Below are 21,374 nucleotides of genomic sequence, written 5' to 3' on the forward strand. Positions count from 1 at the left end.
TGCTTCCGAGCTGCTCTCGCTCTCCTCTCCTCCCTCTCCAGGAGCAGCTTTGGCTGCCAGACTCTCTAATCCCGGCTGCCCGCGATGGATGCGGGAGGGCCCGGGCCAAGAGAGCAGCCTGGGCAAGGAGGGCTGTGTGGAGGCGGCCGCAGGAATACAGAGGGGAGGGAGCTTGTTGCTCTTGATCTCTTGTCTCTGTTATTCGTTTGGTTGTTGCCTCTGCACTCTTGCCACATAGGGAGCCCGTGCGGCGCACGGCGCATGCTCGGCGCGGCCCCTTGGAAACTTCCTGCTGCTGGAGGAGCCCGGCTCGGGGCTGCTCCTGCTCCGGCAGCCCCTGCTCTCCCCAAAACGCGCCCGCCCTCGCCTCCTTCCCCACCGAGCCCACCCTGCCTGCGGCGGGGAACCGCGGTTGTGTGATTAAATCGGCGTGTAGGCCTTTCCTCAGATAAAGGAAGTTGTATTTTGCTAAGTGCAGGTGTCCTTTGAATTCACAGCAGCCGCGGTTGAAACAGAGTGAAGTATAATTAATATGTTTCCTCCTCGTGTTGTCTGTCAATATGAAAGAGACAGCTGAAATCTACAAAATTCTTAAAACAGGGTTAGCTTTGTGGAAAAACTTAGGTTTTGATTCAATTCCCCACCACTCCTGTACCTCTTACCTTATATAAAGGACTGTATCGTTTTTGAGAAACCGCTTAGAAAAAATGTTGTTTTGTTAAACTGTTGCAAAGCTTATTAATAAAAACCACCAACACATTTAAAAGTTTGAATTTTTAGTGAAAACAGTAATTTTAAAGTGGTGTTTGCAAAGAAAACTTAATGTTCTTACTGTGTTGCAAGGAGTGGATGTGTAAAAGTAATTTAGTTGTGTGAACTGCAAAATAAATTAAACTGAAAGGGTGAGATAGTGGCCTGTGTTTTAAAAATATGCATATTATTAAAAATATGCTTATTATGCATATATAATATGCATTAAAAAACCCTCAAACACCATAATTTCTGATGACTTTTAGTTGCATGATGGGGGTTGTCAACATGGTGGTGTTTCCTGCATGACTCTTTTCTAAAAAGATTTCAAATTACTTCTGTTATGGAGTTTACTTCATGGGTTGATTTGACACTTGTCAAATGTTTAAACTTTTCTTTGTATCGCCCTTCCTGTTTGGCAAGGGACAGGTTATTTTCCCTGTTTTAGAGCAGTCCCCCCAAATGGGAGCAGATGCAGCTTCTGAAAATGTCATGTCTGAAGTAGTGGCGTTCTTTGCTTATGCCTGGTGTAGCTGATGTAATTGTAGAGATAATTCTCATCTCTATAAAAGAAAGAGTGGAGATGTGAAAAACAAACTTGGATAATTCTTGGTGTTTTGTCTGATAGTTGGTGGGTATCTTGGATATCTTTTCCTTTGGTAAAACCAACTTGTTGAACTTGATCTGTGGTCTTGGGCTATGGTTCACATTATTGCTGGTGTGTTTTACATTTTTGGGAAAATAGCTGCAGTGACTAGGTTTCTCTACTGATTTTTGCTTCAGGTAGCCCTCAAGGTGGTGTTTTTAAGGATGCAAGTCATAAAGTTGCTAAACACTGATGGAAAACTGAAGGGGTTCTTTTATTGCTGAATATATGTAATTTACAACTGTATGTAGTTTTCCTTGGAATGCAAAAGGATTTTGATTTCAGTTTGCAATGAACAGTTAGTTTCACTTTTGATACCAGCTTTGCTTGACAGTGGATTTGTAGTGGCATAGTAAAATTGAAAGAAATGTCTATGGAACCTCAAAGTGTTGGGTTCTTTCTCCTGAATTTTATAGAAACTGGAGCAAGTTTTAAATCCCAACTGTGGCATGAAACCTATTTGTAACTCCTCTTCATATTACTTTTGCAATCAAGTAAGGGAATCAGTCGTTTGTGGGTTTCCTTAATTATCTTTGAAAATGTTTTGATGCTCAGTAGTTTAAAAATGTGGGGTTTTGTTTGGTTGTTTTTGTTGTTTTTTGGTTGTGTTTTTTTTTTTTTTTAAGCATGGCCTATATTGTCTTGTCTGTAGAGTTACTCTTGGGAGATACCAGCAGAAGTTACTTCCTTTATATTAGGATCCCCAAGGAGAACAAGGCGCTTAAGTTTGGATGTTGTTCAGCAGTTGTATAACAGTCATATTTTCTTTCCTGTTAACAATTAGAACAAAGTACTTGCTCATTATTAAGGCAGCAAGGTATAACCTTTCCCTACAGGAAGGGATGCTGAGCAGATGCTGACAGCTAGGAAGCTATCAGTTATTTCATAGAGGCTTTTTGGATTTTTGTTATCACATAGACAGCGCTTGAACTTTGCTGTATTACTTCTGCTTAACTGAGAATTTCAAGGCAAATAGCAAGGACAGTAATGCTCAGGTATGAATAGTTTTCAATAATCGTCTGACTGATTGAGATATCAAATTAACCTGTATTGGTAGCACATTAGATGCTTTAACCAACTGTACATCGATGGGATTTAGTGGGTAATGTAAAACATGCCTGATTGGGAAAGTAAGAATGTATAGTGTTGATTTCATCCCCCAGTATTGAATAGTGGGATAAACTGATAGATCTGGAAACAGACTGCTACTCATAAAAGCTCTGTGATAAAACAGCTTGATTTTTCTGGCTGGTGGCTCATTTAAAAGTTGCAACCATTCAAAAAAAGTAATATGAACTATAGTTATCTGGTGAAGAATTTATTTTATGAAGAATAATTACCTTGCATTTATGAGTGCTCATTCTTGCTTTAAGTACAATGTTGTGACTAGGGTTGCAGTTTTGACACTCTTGAATGTCTTAGGAAGAAGTAAAGCTGAGTGTCTGTCAAGATGGTGACAGTGTTAACTCACAGAATATGCTAGTTGCTATGCCTGCAGAAGTAAGTTGTTTTTTGTAGGGTTTATTAAAAAGCAACTGCTGTGATTTAACCCCAGTTGGAAGCTCAGCCCTGTGTGGTCACTCACTCACTGTCCCCTGGTGGGATGGGAGAGAGAATTGGGAGGATAAAAGTGACCCAACCAGTGGGCTGAGAGAGGCAGTTTATTAAGGAAAGCAAAATGAGGAATTTGTTCACCACTTGCCATGGGCAGGCAGGTGCTCAGCTCCAGGAGAGCAGGGCTCCGTCGCGTGTAAGGGTGGCTTGGGGGGACAAATGCCATGGTTACCAATGTTCTAGTCTTTCTTCTAGCCCCAACTTTACATGCTGATCATGGCATCCTATGGGCTGGACATCCCTTGGGTCATTTGGGGTCAGCTGTCCTGCCTGTCTCCCTTGCCAGCTCCTTGTACACCTCCAGCCCCCTCACTGCTGGGGTCTGTGGGGAGCAGCAAAAGCTTTGGCTCCATGTGAGCCCTGCTCAGCAATAACAAAAGCAGCTTGGTGTTCACAGGCACAGGTTGCCCAGAGAAGCTGTGGCTGCTCCATTCCCTGGAAGTGTTCGAGGCCAGGTTGGATGGGGCTCTGAGCAAGCTGGTCTAGTGGGAGGTGTCCCTGCCCATGGCAGGGGGTTGGAACCAGATGATCCTTAAGGTCCCTTGCAACCCAAACCATTCTAGGATGATCAACACTATTTTGAGGTACAAATCCAAAACAAAGCCCCATACCAGCTACTATGAAGAGTATTAACTGCAAGTCCACCACAGGAACCCAGTATATGATTTTAGGTGGAACTTCTGGTGGCTGAGAGCTGTCAGTACAACCGCATTGCTCTGCTTATAGATGCAAAACTAAGGTAATGCTACAGATCATTCTGCATTATGCTGTGGTACTGCATCTCCTTTGCCTCTGCTTGCTTCCAAAGGCAGAACTGCAAACTGGAACAAATTATCACAGGAAAGCAATACTTGTTCTCCTTGTTCTTACAAACACGTGCTGTAGTGGCTTTTTTGTTTGCTTGGGATTTTTTTGTTAAGTTGTTTTTTTTTTCCCTGGCTTGTTTTTTGTTGTTGGGGGTTTTTTGAGATGTTATTACTTGCAGTAGAAGAAAAATTGCAAATTTAAATAGTAAAAAATGAGGTAGAGGGGAGCAAAACCTATATTTGTATTTAGGGCTGTGTTTAAGGAACCATGCTATCAAGTCACCATGTCCTTTGTGTCTGTAAATAGCTTGAGAACTGGTATAAATGTTAATTAAGCACCTTGGTCTCTTGTGAATGAAAATATTAGTAGAATGTTACCTTGCACAACAGAAATCTAATTTTACACATGACTACGCAAAACACTGGCTGGTTTGCCAGGTTCCCTGGTGAGTGAATGGGAGAACCTCTCCCGGAGGTGAATGGCATCTTCCAAAGTGCGCTAGGCTGCATTAGCTCATCGATTTTTGCAGGCTTTTCTTAGCTGTGTGGTGTTTGATTTGTTCTTCATTGAAATGGTCACAAGTACAGATGCCTTGTGTGTGCTTTCCAGTAAAACTGCATCACAATCTTGTTGCTAAAGACCATACTAAAGGTGGTCTTGAAAATAGCAAGTGAGTTTTATGTGGATTTCCAGCCTGAAGCACTCTTCCATACTCTCACTGCAGCTCAGACTTTTTTATCACCTTTGACTCTTGGCAGTCACCCTGACAGACTGACCTAGCCTGGAAGATTGTTGCTTAATTACAGCATGAATGTATTATGTTTGTTTGGAGTGTTGTAATAAAACCACTCTGCACATGTTGACAGGGGTGTAAATGATTTAAAGAAAGACGTGGTGAGGTGCAAATGCCTGGTGGGAGGTTCATTTTTCTGGATATTTTCTCCCCTTTTCTGTCTTTATAATGACTGCTCAGGTTAAGGGCAGGCCGCATATGGAAAATCTGTGCAAACCATTTATAAGCAGTACCTGTTACTACATCATAGACCTGAAAAAAAAGTCTTTGGGGATATCAGAACTTATGACTAAATCAGCAAGTTCTCTTTTATAAGGTGCTGTGTTTTTCTTGATTCTTCTGTAGATCTAAAACATTTTTTCAAATTAATTTGGATATTGAAATCATTTGTTTTCAGTAGGTTATGTCTGTGGTTTTTTATTGTCATTGCTGTATTTCTGGAAAGCAATACAGTGTTAAGCTTAAGGGTTCTTAACCATTCTCTGAAGAAGTTAACGATTAACATTGACTTAAACTGCTGCTGAATATTTATATATATAGGAGAAAGATACCTGAAACTTTGTAGCTGTTTAATATAACTAGCAAAGGCAGCTCTGTCTAACGACAAGGAGCTTGACAGACTCTCAAGCTCAAGATGAGCTGTGTTCCCAGTGATACAGGTAGTGAAATGGTGTTCTGTTAATGTGATTGATTTTTTTTTCTTGTATTTAAGTTTGATAATCAAGTGTGTTTGTGTACTATTGATCAGATGTTACAGGGTTTGATGTGACTCTTAGGTAAAGTTGTGATACGTTGCAGTAACCCGTAATATCCACAGAAGATTGATTAGTATTAAAAGTAGGTGATAAATGTGATATGGAAGTACTGTCAGACATTGCTTCACTTTAAATTTAATAATTGATATTGTACATAAGATTTATTACCTGGTTTCAGTAAAGGATTAATTCATTTGATGTCCTCTTATGTAAATGGCCAAGTTTTGACATAAAATGTTGGTAGTGTCTGTAGTGCTGGGTGGGTGGAGTTTATTCTCACTTTATATATTGCTGCATCTTCCTCATTAGCATATCAGATGTGTGGCTATATTGATATTAGAAGCTTTCTGCCCTGAAACTGTATCAGGAGGTAATGCTTTTCATCTGCTCTCCAGGCCTGAGTGTTCATGTCTTTTCACACCCAGTGAATAAGAAATTTTAACTGCTGTTCTGAATCAGTCAAGTAGTTATCACCTTTATGCGGGATGACCTGACTGTGTTTGTGGAATGTAGGTATATAATAGTGCCTTCCTGCTGAATCTAGGGACTCAACCAAAACATTTATGTCAAAGCCATTAATCCACCACCTGTTAGTAAAATGCTGCATTTTTAACTTAGCAGCTAACTACTGGAGAATAAAAACATAACCAGTGAACTTCAGAACTCGGTATATCTCTTCTGTGCTTGTTTCATTTTTTACTGTGATGGAGGCTCTACACTCATGTTTCTAGACACCAAATTAAATAATTTGTTGAAGATAGACTCCAGTGGCTTGGAGATGATATCCTCAAACAGCATAAGAGGGTTAAATCTGGAGAAAGTAAGTAGCACATCATTCTTGCACCAACTTCATGGCAAATAAGTCTCTAATGCAGAATAAACTCATCTGGGCTATGCTTCAGTCAGTGTAGATTAATCTGATGTTAAGGTCAATGTGCCACATCTACACATGCTTTTTGATCATTCATTTAAGGAGTGAAGTTTATCTTGGAAATAATTATCTCATAACTATTCCTATTTTGCTAGTTTTTCCATGGGGAGATTTCACACCTTTATGTATGTTAAGCTGGCATGTCGGCTCGTCCCAGTGTGCTTTCATATTTCTGCTGTTAATGCAGTTTTTGGTAGGCTCCACATCTCATGATCCAGCGTAGAAGCCAGGAGAGCACTGTACTTCTGGTGAGAGAAGCAGTTCAGTCCTTGCCAGTAGCACTGCTCATCTGAAAGAGATGGCAGAATGCCATATGGAATGGAAAAAAGGAACTTGGTACACTGCTCTTCAGGCATAGATGAGCTACAGAGCATCTGAGGCCCCCTCAAAGTTCAGCCTTCCTAGGGATTATGCAGATTCTGTTGGAGCACGTGTCTCCATCAAGGAAGAGTGATATGCTTTCAGTAGGTGGCTTTATTGAATTCCAGCACAGCTTGGATGGTACAGAACTAGAGGAAAAGCTTCTGATATTACTTCCAAGTCAGAGTCTTATTCAGGACAAGTGTATAAGACCCAGGAATATAGGTGGAAATTATTGTGTCCGGGGTGAGATGGTGTTTAGTGAAGGAAGCTTCATAAACATCAAGGTGAGTTGTGTGTGACCCCATTATCACATGTAAGGTGGAAGTTACGTTTTAGCCAGCATTCCATCAGCACTTTGTCTTGGCCAACTTCAGAGGTTTGCAGAAGCTCTATAGTTTCTCAGAATATTCTCCCTCCACCCATCTTTGTAGCTCAGGGTTTTCCTGAGTTTTCAGCACTTACCGTGAACTTCTTTCCTCTTGATTGGGAATATTTCAAGCTGTATTGTGTAGGGTAAGTACAGTTAGCTGATAGACATGTACAATTATTAGTGCCCACTGCTTGGTACATACACTTCCGAGCTCATCCCAAAGCTGACATTTAGATTACAGAATCACAGAACAGGTCAGATTGGAAGGGAAAACAATGGGTCATCAGACAATGGGTGCAACTTCTGTGCTCAGTCAGGGTCATCCTAAAGCACAGTGCACAGGATTGCATCCAGACAGTTCTTGAATAACTCCAGCAGGGAAACTCTACAACCTCTCTGGGCAGCCTGTTCTAGTGCATGGTCATCCATACAGTAAAGAAGTTCTTTCTCATAATCAGGTGAAACTTCCTGTGCATCTGTTCCTGCCTATTGCCTTGTGTCCTAGTGCTTGGTGCCACTGAGGAGAGCCTGGATCTGTCTTCTTGGCACCCTCCCTTTGGATACTTACATGTATGTATGAGATCCCCTCTCAGCCCTCTCTTCTTGAGGCTGAGCAGGCCTCAGCCTTTCCTCCTAAGAATGATGCTCCAGTCCCTTAATAATTTTCATAGCCCTCCACTGTACCTGCTGCAGGAGCTCCGTATCTCTCTTGTGCTGAGGAGCCCAGAACTGGACACAGCACCCCAGACGTGGCCTTACCGGGGCTGAGGGGAGGGGCAGGATCACCTCCCTCGCCCTGCTGGCCGTGCTTTCCCTAAGGCATCCCAGGATACCATTGGCCTTTTCAGCAGCAGGGGCACTGCTGGCTCATGGACAGCTTGTTGTCCACCAGCACCCCTGGGTTCTTCTCTGGAAGGAGCAGAGCTGCTTTCCAGCAGGTCAGTCCCCAGCCTGGGCTGCTCTGTGAGTTTATTCTTTCCCAGGTGCAGCACCCTGCACCTGCCCTTGCTTAATTTCAAAAGTTCCTCTCTGCCCATTTCTCCAAGGCCCTTCTGAAGGGCTGCACAGCCCTCTGCAGTATTGGCCACTCTTCTCAGCTTGGTGTGAACTTGCTGCAGAGTAATCTGTCCCTTCATCCAAGTCGTTGATGGATGAGTTAAACAATACTGGACTCAGTATAGAACCTTGGGGGACACTGCTAGTGACAGGCCTCCAACTAGACCCTGTCTTGCCGATGATGACTCTTTGGGATCTGCTGTTCCACCCCGCTCTCTGGTCATCCAGTCCACACTTCCTGAATTTGTCTATGAGAATGTTGTGAGAGACAGTGTCAAAATCCTTGCTAAAGTCACGGTTCACAATATCCACTCCTTTCCCCTTGTCCATCCGCTTAGTTGTTTCATTGTAGAAGCCAATTGGGTTGGTCAAGCATGATTTAAGGAGTCTATGCTGACTGTTCCTGATCACAATGACAGGAAGAATTCCTTTGTGTGGGGTGGAGCAGAGGACAGGAGATACTGAACTGTCAAGAACGGACAGATAATGGGAAGATGATGAATAGAAAACCTAATGAAGAATGCTGTGGCTGTGTGCTCACTACTGCCTCAAAGCCAGTTCTTATTTGGGAGAACCCATTTTAATACCTAATTCTGTCTCTGGGCCATACAATGCTTCTTGGTACAGCTGTGTTCCTCCCCATTCATGACAACTGGGAGTTGAGAGAAGTATTCAGGACTTTGTGTTATCTACCATTGTTGGAACAAGTGTCCTCTGGTATCCTCCCAGGACAATCTCTGTTGTGCTCCTCTGGGAGGAAAAGCAGGAGCATGGGTGGTGAGAGAGTTGACTTGCATTCCAGGAGGATCTCCCGATGCAGGCAGTGTGCTCTGGGAATGCAGTGTGCACTGCAGGGACCCATCCCACGGTGGGGGAACTGCCAGGCTGCCGGTGGGGGCTGCCGGCTGTGGAGCACCCTCCCGGTGTGCTGCAGGCTCTTCATTACTCCCTACTTGAGCACTGATGGTGGGGCACAGCAGTGCAGCAGTCTTTGATGTTTCTTGAGTTCAGTAAAATGTTAAAGCCATTGAGAAATAATAAAACTTGTAAAAGGTGTGTATATTTTTTTACATCCTCCAGCCTTGCAGTAAGAGCATAGTGTTCCAGTTGTGGAATAGCGAGGTCTGTGGCAGTTCATTACACTGAGCTGATCTTTCTACACTATCTCATTACCCTTTCTCCTCTTCCATTTTTTCTCCAAATCAATGAACTTTCCTTTGCTTCAACTCATCTATAAAACTCGACTAACATTTTAGCGTTTTAGCATTATGTATTTCTTAGTAGCTTCTAGCATTTGCCAGTCTCTCATCTCTTCCCCAAGAGCTAAACAAAGCTCTTAAAGCTCAAGCAGCAGAGAATTTCTCAGAACTACTGTAGCAATTCTGACCATATTGATGTCTAGTGGTCTGGGGAAAACAATTTTCCTAAGTGAGAGGAGGCCTAATTTTCAAGATTCACGTGTTTCAGCAGCTCTGTTTTAATATTCAGTTTCTTTTCATTATGATCATTTAGGTCTTTTAGTACTTTGGAGAAAAATGAGGCTTATACCCTTGAACTCACAAGCTTGGTTGATATGTGAAGAATGGAGATATTTGTGAAATAAACAGGGCAGGAGACTTTTTCTCCTTTTAATGCCTTTATTAAAAGTGATCACCTCAGGACTGGGCAGTTCAACGGGGCTGCAGCTTCCCGTCGTGTCTCCCACGGTGAGGAGGAGAGGAGGAGGATATGCGCAGCTTTATCCACCAGGGGCAGAGCTGGGGGTCCGGCCCTCGTGGGAGCCTTTAGGGCGTGGTGACCCCTTCGGATGTTGGTTTTCGCCGCTTCGCCCCGTCCGCTCCCGGTTTCGGGACGACTCCTGTGCTCAGGGTGAGAGGGACTACGAAGGTGTTCAGCATCTCTGCAGGCTCAGCACTCCGTTCCTCACGTCCAGACATCACTCCAATCTCTCAACTCTTAGTTGGCTCGTTGTTTGGGGGTCTTTTTTAACAAGCTAGAAGCAGTAGCCTCTCATGGCATGCTGGTCCCGGAGTTATCTTGCATATCTACCCCCCCTAAGTCTCTTCTCCTCACTGTTTGGGAGGTCCCCACCCTTCACTGTCCCAGAGATGAGCCGTTAACTCGCCCCAGCCAGGGCTTTTACTGATACAAAACCAACTATTAACGACAACGACCCGTAATTACCATAACACACAAGCAGCGCCCGAGCAGCAACAGTGGTAACCTTTTCCTCACAAAAAAATTAGCAGAATTTTGTTCATAACATTTGATATCAAGATATTTGAAGCAAATAGTACCTTACCTACCTTGATCTCTAAAATCCTCTTTTCCAGGAAAATGGGGCTTATCAGCATGAAGTTCTGCCTGGTTTTTTGATTGTCTATAGTTATACCATTTTTCTGTCCTAACAGTGGTCCTGAACCAGTAGTATGCTGAATAAAACTCCTTGTTTAGGTTTGTATGTAAGTAAACCCTCATTTCCTTGTCTACTCAGTGTCCCTCTGGTACTGTCCTGGCTATTTTCCAGCTCATCTACAGCTATCTAGGAGCACCAGTGCCAGGGCACATTTATTGCCTTTTAGTATTAATGGCTACCAGGATTATAAAGGTTTCCTCCTGAGAACAAACTGCAGTGGTTCACAAAAGCTGTATTAATTAGTGAATGATAAAGTGTGGAAATTTTAGTTTGATCCCAGAGCCTTCAGTGTGGTGTTCTTGTAATTATCAACAATATATTGCCTTAAAGCATGCAAGGTGGAGAGGTGTGTGATGGGTGCAACAACAACAAAAAGGAACACTTAACCCCCCTCCCAGTATTGCCTGGAGGTGATAGTTAAGAGGGAACCAGTTTAAGCTGCCATAAAGTGGCCATGTGAATGCCCTGCTTTACAAAAGACAGTTCCATTAAGTGGCAAAATCATCCCTTAAAGTGTATATTTAAGCTTATACAAATTCTGTACCAGACAGTGTTAGCTGACCTCCTAATAACATGTTAACACTCTGTATAAAGGTTAAGAAAGTTTGGCAGCAGGTAAGAAAAATTGATATGGCAACAAGGGAGCTTTTGGAAGACCTGACCTTAATAAAGGGAGACCGGAAGGAGTAGTCATAAGTCAAGGAATAAAAGCACTATGTCCTAGATGATCAAGCATGTTCACAAAGCTAGTCAATGTCTCTGAATGCAGGTTGGACAAATGGGAGTGGGATGGTGAGGATAAGCCTGGGGCTAAGGGTTGGTTTGTCTGCTGAGTAGAAATTGTTTGAAAGCTGGAAATGTAACCTTGCTGAAGTCCAGGAAAACGTATTCATAGCTAGCAGTAGATAGAAGGAAGTTAAAAAGTCCAAGAGGAGTTTGCAGAACATGTGGACAGAAAAGTGTCTTATGTAAAAAGAAGAAAAATCTAGGAGACATGGATGGCTAAAATCAGCAGCCACATTGCAATGATTAAAATCAGTATGTTACTGAGAACTTAAATAACCTCTTTGCATAAGGTGTCATTATTAGACTAATTTGTGATATCTTGATTCTATTGCCTTTCTTGCAATAATGATGAAATATGGTAAAACTGACATATTAGGAAATTATGTAGAACACGGTTCATAATGTGGAAGCATGCTGAGTTGCCTGGATTCGGTATTAGCTTGGCTTTCTGAAAAGGTACAGCTGCTAAAAAAAAATACAGGTGTGTCTTTGAGTAAAGAAATGGAAACCAGAGTGGCTAGCATGTTTTAAACGCTTCAGCAAAGAGTTAGGAAATCAAAAGCAAGGAGCCGTTACATGTAGTTTTCATAAACTTCATGAAATTGTAATTTCATGGTTCTAATAATTCTCCAGAGAGAAATATTCTGCTGTTTTCTTTTGAAAGCATGGGTAATGTCTCTGAAGCAAAGATAGATGGCTCCTGTTTGACATATGCTTAGATATGGATGCAGTCTTTTTAAAGAGGTCACTGATTAAGGTGGTTGACTTGGCGTTCCAGAGCAACCTTATGTGGCATGACCCACATAGTAACTCTCATGCCCAGCCCTTTCTTTGACGTTATTCTTTGTGGTAGGAGGAATCAGGTGAGGCATGGAGAATGTTTTTAGCCTTTGGAGTCTACAGCTCAGCATGTTAATGCAAACTGATGTTACCACTGGTGTGTGTTCTTGCTGTGGAGGGGCTTTGCTTTCTGTCCAGCCCTGACAACCCTACCTGGCAGGAGGCTGGCAGAACATGTGGGGGTGCATCACTCCAGCCAAGGCAACCACTGAATGTGAGTCAGTGTCCAGAGGGAAAGCACCATCAGAAACCCTAAACTGATTAAATAACAGGAAGTTGGTGAGAAAAATAGATTATTTTTTATTGCTCTCTGTATATGCTACTATATACTGTAGTATAAATAAAGTAGAATTCCTAATTTATTTTAATTTTTTTTAATATTGTGGGCAATTAATCTCATTTGCCAAGAAACCAGAAGGACAGGAGTTGTTTTTAAAAATATCAAGGTGTAAGATGGCTAATTCAGCCTAAGGGGAAACACTGCTGTTGATAAAATAGTATTACCAATGGGCAACAAAACTGCAAATGAAGGAGAGTTGTAAGTATATATTATAAAGGAAAATGTTTATGACAAATACATCCCAAAATATTTAAAATTAGCTGTTAGCTCAACAAAATACTCTAGGTAATACTGTGATAATTCAGGAAAGCATGCCTATTAACATGGTCATGGAGTTTTAAAATAAACAAAATAACAGATAGCATGAGGAGTGGGCAGAGGATCATACTAAAACTTGGGGTATATATTATTTTGAGTATATGTATCTACCTCTTGTTTTGTTTGCTTGTTTGCCTCTATCTTGATTTTAGTGCTCAGCGGCAGCAGCTCCACCTTGAAAGATAACACGGAGCACAGAGGAAGGAGGACTGCATGGCAACTTAGACTATTGATATCAGAGGACATTTTTAAAAGTATTCAAAGCAAGGCTCCTAGAGTTTTGCATTCCTTTTATATTGTAAAACTAGAAAAACAGTGCATTGAATGAAACTCAAAAGTAATTGAGATTTAGATGCCTTTCACATGTTCTGTCATTGCAGCTGATTGCTGCAAATTATTATTGAGGCCAGGGCCCAAAATATTTAGAAACTGGTAAATGTTGAGTTGTAGTGAAAATATTTTATAATAAAACTAAGAACAGTAAGTTTCTTGCTTTTATGTTAAGCCAGGCTCAATGAAAAGGTGATTTAAAGCTAACCTAGGGGCAGGTAATTTTGTTACATATGCTGTGGGTTTTCTTTACACACGTTCTGAAACAGCAGCGGATGGTCACTGTCACATGGAGTGATGTGCACCATGGCTCATAATTTTCTTTTCCAAGTGCCATGCTCAGCTGTTCCTACTGTTCAGTGTGTTTGTCTTCCTTTCCGTCTGTTTTGTCTTATATGGGAAGGGAAGGATTTGGTGGCAGAAATTTTATGCTTTCAGCTACTGTTGTGTGTTTGGGTTACTTTGTGGCACTTTGCATCTCTCTGCAGCCCAAGCAGCCCGGTTCTTCCCAGATCCTGATAGCATCTAGCTGTGGTTGTGTAGGTTGGAGGGTTTGTATCCTCAGACATGAGGACTGAGTGATGGCAGGCATTATGGAAATGGTAGCTACAGATCCAGTGTCCCTTCAGGCTGTTCCCCTTGTCTTGCTTTCTAGCTCCGATTAAAAGTTGTGTAAGAGGCGGCTGATGGCCGCTGAGCCCGAGTTACTCAGAGGCACCAGAGCTGCCAGTCTGGCAAAGGAGTCTGAGGCTTTGAGGCTGCCTGGACAGGAGATGGTGTCGGCCCTGAAGGGAACAGGCTTGGCTCCTCTGGGAAGCTGCAACAGCCCCGCAGTTACAACTGTTTCTTGCAATTAAAAGAATTATGCTAACAGGGGTAGATATTTTAATAGTGCTGACAGGTCAAAACATGAGTTTGCTCATAGAAATTCATACCTAAGAGTTGGGCGTTTCAAGGAATGAAGCTTCTGTGAGTCTTCACTTTGTGCATGATTTGGTTACCAACTCTCCAGAGGACATAAGTGGTTTGTAGTCTTCATGTTAGATCTAGGCCTAAGGGAGTTGGTGAAAATCACACTGTGTACTACTTTATGTACTGCTAGCACTTTGTCAGACAACTGTCTTGGACAATTCTGCTTCTTAAATTTCTATTCTTACATGCTTCCTGGTTTTCATTAAACATAATGGACAAAAAGTTGCTACTGATTCTGAAATTAAATAAAGAACCCTCATATTCTGTGCTAATTGGGTTAAAGTTGTAGAATTCTTTGTTTGGGATCATGAACTCTGTAGAATCTGTAGAATGACTTTCATCCAGCCAGGTGACTGCTACCTTTCACAGAAACCTTTGTCAGCTGCTAGAGATGTTCCTCTGTTATGATTGTTTTGTCCAAGGCTCTGAGATATGGTGCATCTCATTCTGGATATCTGATATTTTTATAAGTTATTTTAAAATTTCACTTGCACTGCTGCTAGATTAATGAACTGATATCACCTTAGAGCAGAACAGGCGTGCAGTTACTTATTTCCAGCTGACAGGGAAGCGTGTTCTGCATTGCAGAATGACTTGAGTTGGCTTCACCTTCAAAGTTTGCTTATCCTGATCCTTAAAAAAACCTCATGCTCACATAATGCTGCTGCCTGTCAAATACCAAATGCTTACTGAATAGTACTCAAATGTTTCTGCACCAGTTCCTCGCTGCCGGATGTTTTGAAAAGCATAAAATGCGTGTCTTTGCACTGTAGTTTGTTTCTTGTACTTCTTTAGGGTCCAGTAAAGAAAGTATATTATGAAAGAAATTATGGTTTCTAAGACTAGGTTTTCAAAAAAAAAACGTGTCTGCAATATTTGACAGCTACTGAGAAACTACAAAGAAATATTTAGCTGTTGCTATGGTTGAGTAAAATTGTTGAAAGATAAAATGGTGAATCCCTGAGTATAAATGAATTTTATTTGAAATACAGGTTGGATCACCAGTGACTAGAGAAAAAAAACTACTTATTCTAAAATTAAATCTGAAAAAGGACAGAAATGTCTTTGTAGTAGATCTTAAATGATGCGTGAAAGAGAATAAATATTTGGGATTCTTTGGTGTTGTGGGGCTTAGTTTTGGGGATTTTTTTGTTGGTTTTTTCATCTGAGGAGAAGATTGAGGAATTGTAACCTTGGTAATGAAACTTGCTTTAGAAAAGTGGGTTTTATTCAACCTAAGTTTTTTAATATTGCCATTTTATTCAAGTGAGAGATGTGGGAGAAAGTGATTTTGTGGTATAGTCAACATCCTCCCTCTGTTAATGCTGTTAATATTCACACTTGGACAGTACCTGAGAAATGTGGCAAAATTGACAGCACAGGAACGTTTCTAGTAACAAAACAAAGTAAGGGATTAAAATGCATTTACTACTTTTCATATAGTGGAGTGAAAAAGGACTTTTATTCAACTTATCCTCAAACAGAAAGTGTTAAAAGCAGCTTGTTATGTTCATTATATGAATAAAGCTAAATAAAGCTGACAACTTCTTAGCTACTGATATATACAACTCTATGCTCTTGTGTACTAAACCCTTCACTTAGTTCACTGCACTGAAGATGCTTCTAGTTTAACATAGCAGGATATAAGCTTTCATCTGAAGTTAAATGCTGCCATGCTTAGACATTTGATTTTGTCTGCTGGAAGTGTTTTTGCATGGATAAAGTGTTGGAGCTAGAGTCAGATCTGAGTGGTAATTCTCTGTTTAATGGGGAGCGTGAGAGCTTAGGGAAGGGTTTAAGAACAAGGTGTACCCACCCCCAGTACCTGATAACACTCCTGTATCTTTAAGACCTTCCCCAGCCAGGGGTGGTTTTCAATGGGAAAAGTTGCCAGACATTCTATAACAGAATTAATCTCTTCAAGTGTATTTAGCAGAGCTCAGATGTTTTACTTCAGGATGGGCTGACTCTTCCTGAAAGTCTCTGTGGGTTGTAAATGGATTATATGGAATTAGCTCAGGTGTCAGTATCTACATTTGTAGATTTCTGCCCAGGTGCTTAGATGAATACTACTGCTATGTTGCTGCCCTTTCCTGTTTTTTAAAGGCAAAATATCTATAAAATTCCAGAAGTTTAATATTGGAATGAAAATTCAGGCTCCTTTTCACAGGAGTTAGTTAGAACATTTCTTTTCTAGTTGCTTGCATTCTGTCTGGGCCACCCTCCTGGGAGGGAGTTGTAATTTTGATCCGAGAGTGCATGAAGACACTGAATTAAATTTTCCCACTTCAATGGCTGTGCAACTTCTTCGTGTTAGAGCAAAAGGTGAGCATGGTGAACATTACCATCCCAACTTCTTTTGCTTACATCCTTTCTGCAAGTGTGAGCCTCCATAATTGTAGTGGCCAGCAAGTGCCTCAGCCCAGACTGACATTGCGATGTAAATCCTCCTTTGCTACTGATATTCCCGAGGGGTTGTGCTTCGTAACAAGTGCCTCTCTAGCATTTCTTACGGCAGAGTTGGGCCAAGCCCTCTGATCAACCTGCTTGTTCTTTTTGTTAGGGCTCTTAACTCCACTTGGGCTTTCTGTAGGACACCTTTGTGCCTAGCACAAGTAGAATGGGCAAGTGTATTCTTTGCTTTGGAGCAAGTGCAACCTGCTCCAAAGGCTGGCTCCCAGTGCCCGAACTGGGCGTGTTGGTGCCACCCAGTGTGGCTCATCTCTGCCGCTTCTTCCAGTGGTAAATAACCCAAACTACTGAAATTTCTCTGAAGTGAATTTACCCCAGTATATCCAGAAGCCATGGAGATGCATACTTGCAGTGAGGAGCTATGAAGCACACTAGAGTCTACTACTAAAGTGTAATCTTTACAATTACCTTTGTCATACCTACACTTTATCTGAGAATTGTAATTGCACAGTTCAGGGCTAAGGAAGGAAATGAGGAGGATTTTCTGTTCACGGTTTAGAAGTCTTGGTTGTACTGGAGACTGAGATGCATCAGCAGGCAAGAGAATCCTGTAGTAATTTTAGTTCCCTGTTTGTATCAGCTACAATGAAGCCAGAATGGAAGATCCCTGTGCTGTGGTGTCTTTTCTTTTATGGGGTGTGGTCCCAGCAGTTTCCGTCACGGTTTGGATCTGCCCAAATGAAGGATCAGCAAGTCAAGTGCACTTGAATTTAGACAGTAGAAATGTATGGTGTTGTCACTGCATGTGAGTTAGCTGCCAACAATGGCTACCAGTGACAGTTTCAAATGTTTTCAGTACCTCTTTTTAAAGGCAATCTGCTTGTTTGCATATTGCTGCCACAGCTTGATTTGTCTTACTTGCTCCTCACATGTCCTAAGTTTGTAGACTACAGCCCATTTTTTATTCAATACATTTTTTGAGTCAGTGAACTGGGCTTTCATTTGCTGTCTTTCCTGGACTATTTTTGGTTTCTAAAATAGATTCTGTGCTATTTTTTCCTGCATTGTTTTCAAAGTAATTTTCTTTTTTTCTTCTACCTCCTATTGTTTTTCATTGCACGGTACAGCATGCTTTTCTTGCTAAGTTTTATGCTTTTTTCTAACATCAGTGCTGCTTTTGTTAACCTTTCTGCTGTTCCTTATAATATATTAGTTTAAAAAGTCCCCAACATCCCCAGGCACTTAATAGCCAGAGAATGAAATAGGAGGCCTGTGAAAGATTAAGTTATCTTGTCTGCTAAAGGGCTGCTGAAGAACAGCTCTCCAGCGATTTTGTTTATTTTCATATGGTCTTTAATTCCAGCTTCAGGAGTTATGTCGATGACAATGAGAGTGATTTTTTTAAATCTGAGTTTCATATACAGAGAGAAGGTAACTGATGGAGTGTGAGCATTAGAAAGCAAAGCATAATCAGATTGAACTGCAGACAGGGGAGGATTGTAAAATAAAAGATATGGGAGGAGAGGGTGCTCAAGGTGGTGCTTTGGGTTTAGGAAAGAGTGTTTGGGAATCTGCTTCTCAGGAAAGGACCTGGTGGTGTTGGTTGACAGCCACTGAACATGAGCCAGCTGTGCCCAGGTGGCCAAGAAGGCCAGGGGCACCCTGGCCTGTGTCAGCAGTGGTGTGGCCAGTGGGACCCCGGCAATGACTGTCCCCCTGTATTTGGCACTGCTGAGGCCATACCTCAAATTCTGTGTTCTGTTTTGGGCCCCTCAGTGCAAAAAAGACGTTGAGATGCTGGAGTGTGTCCAGAAAAGGGCAACAAAGCTGGTGAGGGGTCTGGAGCACAAGTGTGGTGAGGAGCAGCTGAGGGAACTGGGATTTTTTATTCTGGAGAAAAAGAAGCTCGGGGGACCTTATCACTTCACAACCGCCTGAAAGGAGGTGGTAGCCAGTTGGAGGTTGGTCTGTTTCTCCCAAGTAACAAAGAATAGGGCAAGAATAAATGGTCTCAAGTTGTGCTAACAAGGTTTAGTTTGGATATTAAGTAAATTTCTTCATGGAAAGGGTTGTCAAGCACTGGAAGAGGCTGCCCATGGAAGTGGTGGAGTCACCATTCATGGACATATTTAAGATGTGTTGATGAGGCACCTGGGGACATGGTTTACTGCTGGGACTTGGCAGTGCTGGGTTGAACTGCTACAATGAGGTCAGGATGCAGCTCTGCCAGCAAGGTCTGTTGTGCTGGTGATGCAACTTACTAAAAGAACTGGGGTAGAAAAGGCATTTTGGTCCCAGTTCAGAGCGCTTTCCATGTTTGCAAGCGGCAGTGAAAGAGGTGGTGAGCTGGGTTCCTCGCATGGGGATGTGTGGGAGGAGGTTTACCAGCAGGATAAAAATTTTACCTTTGCTGGCTAATGTTAGAGTGACCCGTGCTCTGAATAATCCAGGTAAGAAGAGAATCTTCTAATAGGTATTTGTAGAGACAAGAGAGATAAATGTTCTCAGATATTTGTGTGAAAATGATCTAGCTGGTGAGCATCCAGATTTCAAAGTGCTTTCCTAGGATAACAATGTCATTTAAATGTGAGCGTGGTTTGTTTGTTTGTAATGCCTGCCAACAGTCTTTCTAGGAACAGGATATAAAACTGCTACTTGGTGACTTGTTCGTTCTGTTTTGATCTGTGGTTTAATTACAGCATGTTTAATTGCTCTTTTCATTCACTCAGGAGGCAGAGCAGTTTCGTTTTTTCCCCTTTCCTGTGCGCCTTTTTTTTTGTTGTTGTTGTTGGTTTTTTTTTGGTAGGCATACAGTTTGGTAGGATAATACTCATCAAATGACTCAGAAAATAAGATATTTAGATTGTCCTTTCAAACAGGAACAACTGCTCTTTTCTCATGAGGTCACATGATTCCAATTTATTATTTTTATGCCAAACTTGCTGTGTGAAGATGAGGCTCCTTTAGTGCCACAGGTTTTTTACCAGAGGTTTACTGAATTTTCTTGCCTAGGTTCAAACTAGGGAGTTTTATCTAACCATGTATTTAACATGCCAAGTTCATACCAAGCCTACCATTTTTCTCTGATCTATAAACTTCTGTGAATAACTAAAAAGGTCTCACATTTTCCTTATATTGAGTTAAGAAACAAGTTAGATAGTTCTTAAGAATATTTATGTTATCATAAACCAAAGGGGAGATGTTGTTCCCTTTCTTTGACTCAGTGTTTGCTAGTTGTTTAATGAAACAGATGAGGGACTTCTAGATTAGTTTCAACTAAAGAGAAGACAAGATGTTTGCTGTCTCAGACTGCTCGTGGGACTTCAGACTTTACACAGAAATTAAGGAGAATATTAAAGATGCTGGAAATGTAGTCACATGCTTATTGGGGACTCTTGTGCCTTTCGTAAGGGATGTGGCTGACTGGTTTTAAGCAAATTTATGCCTAAGGATTTGTCTGTAAAGGGAATTAACTGCATGGTTAGTGTGGTAAGTGGTAAATGATCATAGAATGGTTTGGGTTGGAAGGGACCCTAGAGATCATTCCAACCACCCTGCTGTGGGCCAGGACACCTTCCTGCAAGCCCCATCCAACCTGGCCTTGAGCACTTGCAGGGCTGGGGCATCCCCTGCTTCTCTGTGCAGCCTGTTCCACGGTGGCCACATGCTGACTCTTTACTGATGTCTGAGGAGATGCTCCTGCCTTTGTTCCTCCAGGACAGCTCCCCAAGGCACTCACTGCAGAGCGGTTTGAGCAGGGTGGAAACCTCTCCTATTTGCCATTAAACTCCGTGCAGGGTGCCAGTGGCTAATCCACATCAGCTGTGTGCAGGGTGCTGAGAGCTGCCTTCCCTTAGCAGGAGGGAGGTGGGAGATCATTAATGATCTCATCAATCTCAGCTGTCCTCTGGCTCTGTGTGGTGTTATTTGACAACACAGTCAAAGTGTGCAGAGGTAATTTTGGTCAAGGTAGAAGGATGAAAAAGCATGTATGGTTAATGGAAATATTTGCCGTGTATGTCTTATGAGTCATTTTTTTTCCTACACTTGCCAAAACAAGTTAGCATGGAAAATGGTTTACTGGTGTAACTGGGAAGACCTGTTTGTGTTCGTGAAGCATGAAAACTGCCAGTGGCCTTTGCATCCCAGAGTTTTATTTCTTGTTCCCTCCACCCCAGGTCCCCCTAGCACTAAGAGTTCAGTGTTCTCTTCCTGGGTCCCAGAAGGAGGACGAGTAGGCACAGGCTTTGTAAGCCACATCAGTACCAGGTGCTCTGTGTAGATCATGGTTCCAGTCCTCCTCTCTGTGTCCAGCACTCCAGATCTGCTTTTATACCAAGGGTTTTTCAAAATAACAGATTCCCCCATCCTCCTTCTGGATTCAGGATTTGGTCATATTTTCTAGTTTTATCCGCTGTTTCAGGGTTTTTTAGGTGAGTTGTAAGTCTTTTTGTTTTGGCAGGGAAAATAAGTAGGGGTGAAATGGGGTTATGGTTACATGAGAAGTTGTCTTTAATCTGTGGATGTATTTGAAAGTTACAGCTTTTAGGTATTTGAAAGTTAGAGCTTTTCTAGCAAGCTGGTGGGGTTTTCACATGTTTGTATGTTTTCTCTTCCGTTTAAATTATTCTGATGCTCCTGAACTTATTAGACATGTGGCTGATGTATAGGATGCTCCCTGAAATGCTGGAATAGACAGAATAGTGTTCAAAGGACACTTGTGTGAGGCCCAGATGACAGCCTCCCCTCCAGGGAAGTGTAGGGTTTAACAAATGGGCTGAACTCCACCAGAAGCTTTATAATGGTTTAGGTGACTCATTCTTCCTGGCTTATGACTTCTTCCTATGAAAAGTATGTATTTTTGAATATCTAGCA

General features: G+C 41.9%; 1 protein-coding gene across 1 annotated transcript in view; it reads left to right on the forward strand.

The window, feature by feature from the left end:
- Positions 1 to 21,374, forward strand: part of RSF1 (remodeling and spacing factor 1) — a 61,037-nt gene that overhangs the window by 1,132 nt on the left and 38,531 nt on the right. The gene's annotated exons all lie outside the window — the stretch shown is intronic.

The sequence above is a fragment of the Zonotrichia leucophrys genome, chromosome 1 (assembly GCF_028769735.1).
Source record: "Zonotrichia leucophrys gambelii isolate GWCS_2022_RI chromosome 1, RI_Zleu_2.0, whole genome shotgun sequence".
NCBI lineage: Eukaryota > Metazoa > Chordata > Aves > Passeriformes > Passerellidae > Zonotrichia > Zonotrichia leucophrys.